Source organism: Bombina bombina, chromosome 8 (assembly GCF_027579735.1).
Source record: "Bombina bombina isolate aBomBom1 chromosome 8, aBomBom1.pri, whole genome shotgun sequence".
NCBI classification, from domain to species: Eukaryota; Metazoa; Chordata; class Amphibia; order Anura; family Bombinatoridae; genus Bombina; species Bombina bombina.
The window spans coordinates 46,009,350-46,021,543 of record NC_069506.1 but is presented as its reverse complement, the minus strand read 5'-3'; the positions used below and the strand labels follow the sequence as shown (position 1 = coordinate 46,021,543).

The 12,194-nt window shown below is 39.9% G+C and overlaps 1 protein-coding gene across 1 annotated transcript in view; it reads left to right on the top strand.

The window, feature by feature from the left end:
- The window catches only part of PLCH2 (phospholipase C eta 2), a 974,668-nt gene that overhangs the window by 48,414 nt on the left and 914,060 nt on the right, over positions 1-12,194 (top strand). The gene's annotated exons all lie outside the window — the stretch shown is intronic.

Here is a 12,194-nt window from a genome sequence, read left to right as displayed (position 1 = left end):
ATCAAATGAGAACTGATATAAAAAAAAAATGGATGACTGGAAAATGACTGGGATCTAAATTCAGCATCAAAGATTGCAAAATTGGGCATCTGTGAAAGAAAAAGCCAAAGTATAATTACAAACTCAATGCCACTTTATTAACTGTTACATGATGGGAACAGGACTTAGGATAAATTATGGCCTAGCTTCCATTGAGGTTGTTAAAGGTATAGAAAAGTCAAAATTAAACTTGCATGATTCAGATAGAGCATGCAATTTTAAGACACTTTTAAATTGCATTTAATTTTCAAATCTGCTGCGTTCTTGGTGCCTGCACACATTTATCTCTTTTGATTGGCTAATTAGATGAGTTCAGCTAGCTGCCAGTAGTTCAGTGCTGCTCTTTCAGCAAAGGCTAACAATAGAATGAAGCAAATTTGATAATAGAAGTAAATTGGAAAGTTGTTTAAAATTATAAGTTCTTTCCGAATCATGAAAGAAAATGTTGAGGTTTCCTGTCGCTTTTAAAAACCCAAATTATTTCTTTAATGATTTAGATAGAGCATGCAATTTTAAGCATCTTTCTAATTTACTCCTAGTATCAATTTTTCTTCATTCTCTTGCTATCTTTATTTAAAAAACAGGAATTTAAAGCTTAGGAGTCAGCCCATTTTAGGTTCAGCACCCTGGAAAGCGCTTCCTTATTGGTGGCTACGCTTAGCAAACCGATAAGCAAGCATAACCCAGGTTCTCAACCAAAAATGGGCCCTTTAAGTTTGGAAACTGGTAGTAACATAAACAATGTTTCAAAAGTAATACAAGTTAAAGGGACACTGAACCCATGTTTTTTCTTTCATGATTCAGATAGAGCATGCAATTTTAAGCAACTTTCTAATTTACTCCTATTATCAATTTTTCTTCGTTCACTTGCTATCTTTATTTGAAAAAGAAGGCATCTAAGCTTTTTTTTTTTTGGTTTAGAACTCTGGAGAGCACTTTTTTATTGGTGGTTATTCACCAAAAATTGTCCGGCATCTAAACTTACATTCTTGCATTTCAAATAAAGATACCAAGAGAATGAAGAAAATGTGATAATAGGAGTAAGTTAGAAAGTTGCTTAAAATTGCATGCTGTAGCTGAACCACGAAAGAAAAAATTTGGGTTCAGTGTCCCTTTAACAAACATATGAATGATACTAAATACAATGTGACAATAACACCAGTAAGGATAAAATCAAATGGTATTGGAGATAACACTAAACCTAAACAATTGCAGTCAGGGGATCAGCGCTACATTTTAGTCAGTAATATCATGAGCCCATGTGAAAAAATGGCTAATCAAGAACATAAAAATGGAAGGAGGGAAGAAAGGAGTAGTTTAAATATAAGAGCAGTTACCTAAGAAATGCAATAGTACAATTCCTTCCCAAGTTAAAGGGCCATGATACCCAAATGTTGAAATACTTGAAAGTGATGCAGCATAGCTGTAAAAAGCTGACTAGAAAATATCACCTGAACATCTCTATGTAAAAAAGAAAGATATTTTACCTCAAAATGTCCTAAGTATTCATACCCCATTGTAAAGGACTTAAAGCAGCAAATCAGTTGCCTGTCCTGGGACCTGCAACACTCATGTTATTACCCTATTCAGTTTAAGGACGTTTACTATGAAATCTCATGAGAGTTAAGTGAAATCTCATGAGATCATAGTAAAAGAGTTCATGACCTCAGCACTGTTAATGCTGATTGGCTGCAGTTCATTTCTACTGGTCAGCAGCTGAGTATAACTTTTTATACAGCACTTACTCTGCTGAGCTGAGGAAATTGTGAGGTAAAATATCTTCCTTTTTTACATAGAGATGCTCAGGTGATATTTTCCTGTCAGCATTTTACAGTTATACTGCATCAGTTTCAAGTGATTTACCATATGAGTATTATGTCCCTTTAAGTGACAAGGCAAGAAATGGTAGAAAAAGGTTAAGCTGCACGTTCAGTATCTATAGGACTGACTGAGGTTAAGGTATATGGGACAACTATATAGAGGGAGAGGGAGCAAGAGAGGGGGGAGAAGGGCCAAAGAGGGGGGTAGAGAGCCAAATAGAGGGGGGGAGAGAGCCAAATAGAGGGGGAGAGAGAGCCAAAGAGGGGGACGAGAGAAAGCAAAAGAGGAAAGAGAGCCAAAGAGGAGAGAGCAAAAGAGGAAAGAGAGCCAAAGAGGAGAGAGAGCAAAAGAGGGGAGAGAGCCAATGAGGGGGCAGAGAGAGCCAAAGAGGGGGGAGAGAGAGCCAAAGAGGGGGGAAAGAGAGCCAAATAGGGGGGAGAGAGAGCCAAAGAGGGGGGAGAGAGCCAAAGAGGGGGGAGAGAACAAAAGAGGGGGCAGAGAGAGCAAAAGAAAGGGGGGAGAAAGCCAAAGAGGGGAGAGAGAGAGCAAAAGAGGGGAGAGAGAGTGCAAAGGAGAGGGGGAGAGAGCGCAAAAGAGAGGGGGGAGCGAAAGCAAAAGAGAGGGGGGAGAGAGAGCAAAAGATAGGGGGGAGAGAGCAAGGGGTGGGACCGCTGTACTGCAAAAAATTGCCCGTGTACATGGGCTTTAGTACTAGTATATATATAAAAAAGAATGTTAATTTTTATAGCGATTTTCTTTAACTATTTAAACTCTCTCTAATTTCTATCTAGGTGTATAATTTGTACATCACAGTATTTATTTCTAAGTACGTTAACTAACCATCTGGTTTAGGGAAACTCCTCAGTTTTACAACATTTCTACTTCAAATACCTGGTTATGGTCACCTCCAGGTGTTCCTTTCCTTGCATAGTGATCCAGAAGTGTAACCTTCATACCAAATGCGGTAATTGCATTGTTTGATTATGCAAACTTGTTTCAACTTGAGCTTCCTATTGCTAGACAGTCAAATTGCATTCCTTGTTGTGAAAAGTTTTTTTTTGCCTCATTGAAATATCTTAATGGGAAACTCTAATGCAAACATTACATGCTGTAAGTCATCAGCAGTGTGTCATTTGTGCATTATTTATCATAGCTAAGCTTACAATGGTTTAACCCCTGCATAGGTCATTTTTAGTTACTGTGTCGTTAAAGAGACATGGGGGCCAAATTATCATTGTGCAGCCTGACATGATCCGCTGTAGCAGATCATGTCCGCCGCACATTGATAAATGCCGACAGCATACGCTATCGCATTTATCATTGCACAGGCATTTCACTAGAAAAGCTTGTGCAATGATATCAGGGGGTGTCAATCAATCTGATCGTATGCGATCATGCGGATTGCTGTCCGCCGCCTCAGAGGTGGCGGACGAGTTAAGGAGCAGCGATCTTAAGACCGCTGCTTCTAAACTCCTGTTTCCAGCCGGTGGGTTGACTTACCGCATCCACATTCACGGGGGGTGGTCCGTTCTCGTCTCTGGCCTCAGGGCAAAGGATACAGTCTGGATGCTTCTACCAAGGGGACTCCTTACTGTCCTGCGATACTTATCGCCCGTGTTGTCCTGGTTATTCGATTCGATTCTGCCGGCTCAGTGTCTCCGCGACGGCCACACCCCCTTCGGATGCGTGCGGTTGCGTGATTCGTTGTCAATCCTGGATGTCGTCACTTGATCTGGATCCTGATCCAATCAGAGGAGGGAGGGGGTATAGAGGGGGAGGAGGCAGTCCACCAGGGGAGCGCCTTTGTTTTCCGTGCTCACTGCAAGGGAATCCAAGTGCAGGTGATATGAAAAGAAATGACAGGAGCACCAGTAGATGAAGAATGTAGCGTTTATTTGCAAAAATGCTCAATTAATAAAGCAAATTTACTCGAAGTAAAAAAGTCTCTTTTAACAACGCTTTAGTTGACTCCAGCAGCAGCTGTTTGTCCTTATACTTGGTGAGGGAAGAGAGACTGCTGACGCGTTTCGGCTATTCAGCCGTAGTCTTAGCTGTTAAAATAAGTTAAAAACAGCGCCATTTTTCAAGGCCTATTCCCTCTCCCATTGGACAAACAGTGGAGCCAATCCTTGCTCACTATTAATTACAAGCTAATTGCACAATCCAAAAAGGTTAATCTGGCAGTTGTGTAGAATACTCATGTGTACATTTAACTCTCAGTTAACCTCTGGATTCCCAGTTCTAAACAATAGGCACTTGTACCAACTCATGCCCCTCAATTTCCTATGTGAATTTTGTATTGTGTCGATACATATTTAGTTACATACTGATCTACATTGAGTTTCACTACCTTATGTGTGCACTTTTGTGACCTATTTGTGGTTTCCTATCCTATTTATTTTTATTTTTATTATAAATCCCCTGCTTGTATGGTTACTTGTTCTAGTATCCCTGGATGGAAGTTGTGTAGCTAATGTCTACTTAGGAAACAAACGGTTACATTGGGTGATTACGCATTCGAAATCCAGTTTCAAATGCCTGTATGTACATTCCTATGACTGGTTTTTACATATGGAGGGTCCCTAAGGTATTGTATCAGTTGCAATTAATATCACATAAAGGGGTATGGCTCTGAAAACCGTCGCGTATGCAGCGGCTTAATTCCTACAGTATAGATAACATGGTTAATCCATTTATTCCATGTTAATGGTATTTACTGTTGTATACTTATCTTAGTACTGACTCTGTCACTCTAATTCCATTCTGACCACTCGTTTCTCCTGTAGAGAATCAATGCCAATAGTAAATAAGATCAAAGGCAGAATTTAGACCAGAGGGTGTTCTGGTCTTCAGCTTGAAGATCCAGAACACCTCCTGTCTGCCCAAAGTTTCAACCCTGCCCCCCCCCCCCCGGGGGGTGCAGGGACATATTAAATGGCCTTCCAACGAAAGCTTTCTGCACTTTTTTCATGTCTTAGTGCAAAATGTTGCACTAGGGGGGTGCTGGATTTGCCATTCCTTATTGTGGAGAGATGTTCCCTGATGCGGGATCTTATCTCCCTCGTTGTTAACCCTACGTATGGAATTTTGCACTTTACGCAGGTTATTAGATAAATGACATATTTAGACCTGCAAGTTATGCAGGTTTTTATGTCAAACTGTTGTCCTGTAACTGTTGATTGAAAGGACGCCCCACAATCAACCTTTTCACAGGCTACACAGTCCCTATAGCTGCATCGATACATTCCCTTTACCTGCATCCAGGCTTATCCACTTGGTTCAGCTTTTTGGAGCTTAGTGGGTGCTACCATGTTGCCTATGGTTTTATTTTTCCTATAGGAAAAACGGCAACCCCGTTTGGATAGGCCCATTATTCCATCATCAGCAGAAAGCATATGTAGATGTCTTTTAATGATATTGCAAATTTTAGGGTATTCAACTGAATAGTCCGTTAGAAAGAGTAGAGCCTGATTAAAGGACTCTCCTTTGTTTATGTTTCTCTCTCTTGGTTGCAGTAAGGTTTCCCTGTCCATGGTGTTGACAGTATCCTTTGCATTCTTAATGATACCATGACTGTAACCCCTGTTCCTTAATCTGTGGTTAGGTCTTTACTTTCTTTCTCATAATTACTCTGATGGCTGCAGTTTCTTTTCACCCTCATGTACTGTCCCTTTGCTACTGCCGTGAAAACATTCTGTGGGTGACAACTCCTTGCGTGCAGTAGTGTATTTCCTGTTATTGGTTTTCGATAGATGGTTGACGTCACCTTCTCACCTGTCCTGCCTGAAAAGGTTACATCTAGGTAATTAATGCTATTAATTCAACTCAAATGTGAACTCAATCCCCTTATCATTTTCATTCAAATATTCAATGAACTTTGGGATCTCCTCTTCACCTCCTCTCCACACAAACAGAAGGTCGTCTATAAATCTTTTATAGAAGACTATGTTCTGCTTGTGTGGATTTCCCTCTCCAAATATGTGGTCCTCCTCCCACCAACCCATGAAGAGGTTGGCGTAGGAAGGGGCAAACTTGGCCCCCATAGCCATACCACATATTTGGAGATAGAACTGGCCGTTAAACTCAAAAAAGTTGTGTGTGAGTAAATACTCTGTGGTTGTGACCACAAACTCACACAACTCAGGGTTGCTCTCATAGTGACGTTTCATGTAATATTCCACAGCTCTCAACCCTTGGTTGTGTGGAATAGATGAGTACAGCGACTTTACATCCACTGTGACCCATATATATCCATCTAACCAGTCAATCCTGGACACCAAATTCAGAATATGTTTGGTATCCAAAACAAAACTGGTCAGTTGTTTGATCATTGGCTGTAGTAATGCATCAAGCCACTCGGACACAGGTTCAAGGAGGGACCCAATGCCACTGACTATAGGTCTTCCCTTGACCTCTGCAAGTGACTTGTGCACCTTTGGCAGGTGATGGAATACTGGTGTTTTAGGGTGTTCCACATAGAGGAACTCACTTGTTCCCCTATCTAGAAACCCACTCTCCAGACCATCATCTATGAGATCTCGGAGCTGCTTTTGGAACACCTTGGTGGGGTCAGATCTTAGCACCCTGTATTCCTTAGGATTAGATAATTGCCGTTCTGCCTCCTTTATGAAATCTTTAGTGTCCATAACTACAATCGAGCCCCCCTTATCCGCTGACCTGATCACTAAGTCCTGGTTCATACCCAGGTCTTTCAGAGCTTGTCTTTCTACAAGAGTAATATTTGGCCTGTGTTTCCTTGTCTGGTAATATAGATTTGTGAGATCACTTTCTACTCTTGAGTAGAATTTCTCTATGATTGGACCCCTGTCATGTATGGGGTAGAACTGTGATGCCTTTTTTGGGAGAACAGTTTGACTATCTTCTGAGTCCAATCCCCCTTCTGTTAGGAGTGACTCTAGGACTCTTACATCACACTGTTCCCCAAAATCCAATGTACCATCCACCAAATGTCCCTCCCCTGTCATATGTGAGGGACCATAGATTACAGAAGTATTCTGTTCATACTGTGTTTTGTTAAAATGTTTAAACAATGTAAGCTTCCTGACCAATTTGTTCACGTCAAGGAGTGTGTTGAAGAGATTAAAGCTGGTCGTGGGCACAAAGCCTAGCCCCAGTTCCAAAACCTTCTTCTCCTGAACACTCAGATTGTAAGTGGATAAATTGATAATACTCATGACCACCAAACTTTCTATTTTTTCCTCAGTGTGTACCTTCCCTTGTGTGTATCTCCTATATCTTGCCCCCCCACGTCTCTTCCTGGGGGGGGGGGGGGGCAATCGAAAATACCTGGTTGACCTGTGCCATTTCCGTATTAGTAGCTGTGTATTCAAAACTGTTAGTTGCCATGGGTGGTTTCTGCAAATTATATTTAGAATATGCATATGGTTTTGCATTTTTAAGAATTGGAACCACTGATATACTGTCTTCCTTTACTCTAGCTGCCTGTGTGATATTTCCTGGGACTCTCTGGGGTGCAGTTAGTTGTGAGGTACCCGGTTGTTCTCTTTGAGTGATGGGCGCGCTAAGTGGGTAAGGGGTATAGTTGCTATCTGTGTCTTCCCCTCCTGAGCCAGAGCTCTCTCCCATTGAATCTGTTTAATTATCTGTAAACTTTATTCTACGTTGGCCCCTTCGGCCTCGACCTCTATTTCTCTGTCTACCCCTTCTGGACCCTGTGCCCCCCTTGTGTATGTTTCCTTTCATCTGATGTAGAGCTCTTTGCGATTCCAGACATACACTAAATCATTGTTGAAATCTGGTCTTGTATTGAACTAACAGGGACATGAGCCTAGCTGAGCATTCTGTTAATATAGTATTCCACAATTTTATAAATTCCCTGTCCTCTGTTACAAAGGTAGGGAATTTATTTGTTCGTAGTCCTCTGGGGATGAGACCCAGTTCATTATACTTGTTCAAAGTTCTTATGTCCCATCTTAGTCTATTTTCTTTAATCAGCAGCTGCTCCATATCCTCAAACAGTGCTGTCAATGAGAGCTTGGTCGGGTCCGTAGAGAAGATTGCCTCTATCTCTCTAGTATGTTCATCCCTTTCTGTGACAGTCATTAGTGAGTAGAAAGTGCGTGGTTGTATTTGCGATCTGCTGTCAGTGTCAGTCATCTTGCTTAAACTCCCTTCCCCTCCACTCCGTTTGCGAAAGAGAGCTGTTTAATGTTTGTGTGTTGTGTGTGAGCGGATTCCCACGCTCCAATAATAAACTAAGGAAAAGTTCAACACACAGTTCATCAAGAGCAATGCAAGCCGGTGGGTTGACTTACTGCATCCACATTCACGGGGGGTGGTCCGTTCTCGTCTCTGGCCTCAGGACAAAGGATACAGTCTGGATGCTTCCACCAAGGGGACTCCTTACTGTCCTGCGATACTTATCGCCCGTGTTGTCCTGGTTATTCGATTCGATTCTGCCGGCTCAGTGTCTCCGTGACGGCCACACCCCCTTCGGATGCGTGCGGTTGCGTGATTCGTCGTCAATCCTGGATGTCGTCACTTGATCTGGATCCTGATCCAATCAGAGGAGGGAGGGGGTATAGAGGGGGAGGAGGCAGTCCACCAGTGGAGCGCCTTCATTTTCCGTGCTCACTGCAAGGGAATCCAAGTGCAGGTGATATGAAAAGAAATGACAGGAGCACCGGTAGATGAAGAATGTAGCATTTATTTGCAAAAACGCTCAATTAATAAAGCAAATTAGCTTGTAATTAATAGTGAGCAAGGATTGGCTCCACTGTTTGTCCAATGGGAGAGGGAATAGGCCTTGAAAAAGGGCGCTGTTTTTAACTCATTTTAACAGCTAAGACTACGGCTGAATAGACGAAATGCGTCAGCTGTCTCTCTTCCCTGACCCAGTATAAGGACAAACAGCTGCTGCTGGAGTCAACTAAAGCGTTGTTAAAAGAGACTTTTTTACTTCGAGTAAATTTGCTTTATTAATTGAGCGTTTTTGCAAATAAACGCTACATTCTTCATCTACCGGTGCTCCTGTCATTTGTTAAATCAGCCCCATGAAACCCAATTTTTTAATTTCATGATTCAAAAAGAACATATAGGGGCCCATTTATCAAGCTCCGTAAGGAGCTTGTGGGCCCGTGTTTCTAAAGACCGCTGCTCCATAACCCTGTCCGCCTGCTCTGATGAGGCGGACAGGAATCGCAGGAAAACAACCTGATCAAGTACGATCGGGTTGATTGACACCCCCCTGCTGGCGGCCAATCTGCAGGGGGGCGGCGTTGCACCAGCAGCTCACAAGAGCTGCAGGTGCAATGCTAAATACGGAGAGCGTATTGCTCTCCGCATTCAGCGATGTCTGTCGGGCCTGATCCGCACTGGTCCGACAGACATATGATAAATAGGCCCCATAGTTTTTTTTTTTGTTTTTTTTTTTATTTTCAAAACAAGGGAATGGGTAATAAAGGGATTATCTAACTTTTTAAACAATAAACATTTTGGAGTTGACTGTCCCTTTAACATAGAAGTTGGTACAATGTATCCAGAGAGTTTTTTTAATTCTTTGTTAAATTTAGGCCACTTGTATTAACACAGACTTGTTTTGTATTCTTACTGAGAGTCTTTGTAATTCATTTGAGAAACGTGATTACGGCTGATCTTGCAAAAGTACTAATCCCAGACAGAAATAGGCAGAGCCGTGAAGTGCTCATTAACCACTGACAAAATACTCTGTAGACCATATACAAAGACTGAAAATGGTCACTTGCAAAAAATGCTTACGCTAATTGTATCTAGTATCACGTTTAATTGTCTGCTCTATGTGACACAGTACAGAGGTTTGTTCATCGTATGCAAATGAAAGTCATTATGGAATTCTGAGATGCTACTTTAAACAACAAAAAGCAAAAAACATCACCAATTAAGAGAACTGTTAACAATTTAATATTCTCAATTAGCATTGCAGATTGTTAGCAGATAGGATCACCAAGAAGTTCATTTTAGCTATTCAATCTTAAAAGAACTAACTGCACATTGTTTTCCATTTCACTTTATTTTCATTTAAGGCTAAAAAACCCGCAAAAAACTATTATGCATGTGACAGAGCAAAAAATATTAAAACAATATTAAAATGTTATTTTGAATAAAAAAAGTTTTAAGGGACATTAACATATTTTTCATAGATACAGGGTGTATATTGCAATTAAAGGGATACTACACCCATGTATTTTTCTTTCATGATTCAGATAGAGCATGCAATTTTAAGCAACTTTCTAATTCATTCCTATTACAAATTTTTCTTTGTTCTCTTGCTATGTTTATTTGAAAAAGCAGGAATGTAATCATAGGAGCCGGACCATTTTTGGTTTAGCACCTGGGTAGCGCTTGCTGATTGGAGGCTACATTTAGCCATCAATCAGCAAGCGCAACCCAGGTGCTGAACAAAAATGGTCCGGTTTCTTAGCTTAGATTCCTGCTTTGTCAAATAAAGATAGCAAGAGAACGAAGAAAATTTGCTAATAGGAGTCAATTAGAAAGTTGCTTAAAATCGCATGCTGCGAATCATTAAAGGAAAATATTGGTTTAGTATCCCTTTAAACATTTAAAATGACATGGAATTTAAAATTAAACTTGCTTAGTTCAGTTAGAGCATGCAATTTTAAAATACTTTTGAACTGGCTTCTTTAATCAAATGTATTTCGTTCTCTTGGTAGCCTTTGTTAAAAAGCATACCTAGGTCATCTCAGGAGTTGCTAGCTGGTGATTGGTGGCTACATGCATATGATTCATGAAATAAGCTCCTACTACATCAATGCTGCCATAGAGCTGAGTTTAGCTATATGTTACAATCAATAGTGCAATAATACAATGTTCTCACATATTATAGCAGTTTATTTTGACACTTTTATGTTCCTTTATTGCAACAGTGCACAAATAAAATACAATAATGTATCATCACACTCCTTATGGCAGTTTTTGTTTGTTTAATCGCCGGTGGTCTGCAGTACATTGCATAGCAATGTGTCCCAGATTTCTTGGGCAGCCAAGGAGTTAAAAACTAGACGTGCACTTTTAGATATTCTGCATTTGTTTGTATAAACAAATGCAAAATATGTCGCGTTTGGATATTTTTGGAGCCAGATTTATTTATCTAATAGTGCAACACACAAAGATCTGGATTTGCACATATCTTTTGGTGTTGCACTATGAGAAAAATAAATACCTGTAGGTGCACGACTATTTATCTTTTGGTGTTGCACTATGAGACAAATAAATTTGTCTTTGAAAATAGCCGAATCGTGCACTACCTACAGCCATATAAATGAATGCCAAATACCTGTAAGTGGATGACTATTAAAACATACCTTTTCTTGGAGATTAAGAGACAAAAAATGCCCCAAAAATTTAAATATTAAATCATTCAAGAAGTATAATTTTATAGTATCACTAGCCCTTTACAAAAAATATGAATGAAAGTTATGTGTACTGCTGAACAACAGATCTGGTCACTTTTATTACTGTATTGTTTGTTTAACTGGGTGAGGACAAGCGGCGCAGTAAAAGCCGAGATTAATACTTTCAATGTCACAACGAAATATGTTTATGTTGTGTGTCCTTAAAGGGACATTCAAGTCAAAATAAACTTTTATGATTCAGAAAGAACATGCAGTTTTAAGACACTTTCTAATTTGCTTCCATTATCAAATTTCACACAGTCTTTTTATATACACATTTTCTGGGGAACAAGATCCTACTGAGCTCACAGGGTATACGTATACTAGTGTGATTGGCTAATGTCTGTCACATGATACAGGGGGCCGGAAAATGGGAGAAAAATATTAATCTACTGCTTATTTGAAATTGTTAGTAAGTTCTATTGCATTGTGCATTTAGTGGTTCTGTAAAGGTGTAGCACTGATATGTTTTCCTTAATATTTTAACATGTGTTTACATTATTATAAACAGTTATTCCTGTCCCGAATAAAACACATTTTTATGTCCTTATTGGCAAGTGAGCAATCTGTTCTACAGGATGAATAGTGCACAAACATTTCCTGTTTGTTTAAACAATTCTGACGTGGCCCTTTTAATGTAAAAAAACGTCTAAAAACTCTCAATTTTTATCAAAGATATTTTAAAAGACCATTAAATTACAGTAGAATTGCATAATCTACTAAATGCATAATAAAAAGTCACTGCAATAACTTTTTCTTTAGATTTTTTTTCTGTCACATTTCAAAATCTTTCCATTTCCCTGCATCCTGTATCATGTGATAGCAATCAGCGAATCACAGCCTTTTATATGTATATATGGATTTTTTTTTTTTAAAACTTGGATGTGAATCATGAAAGTTTAA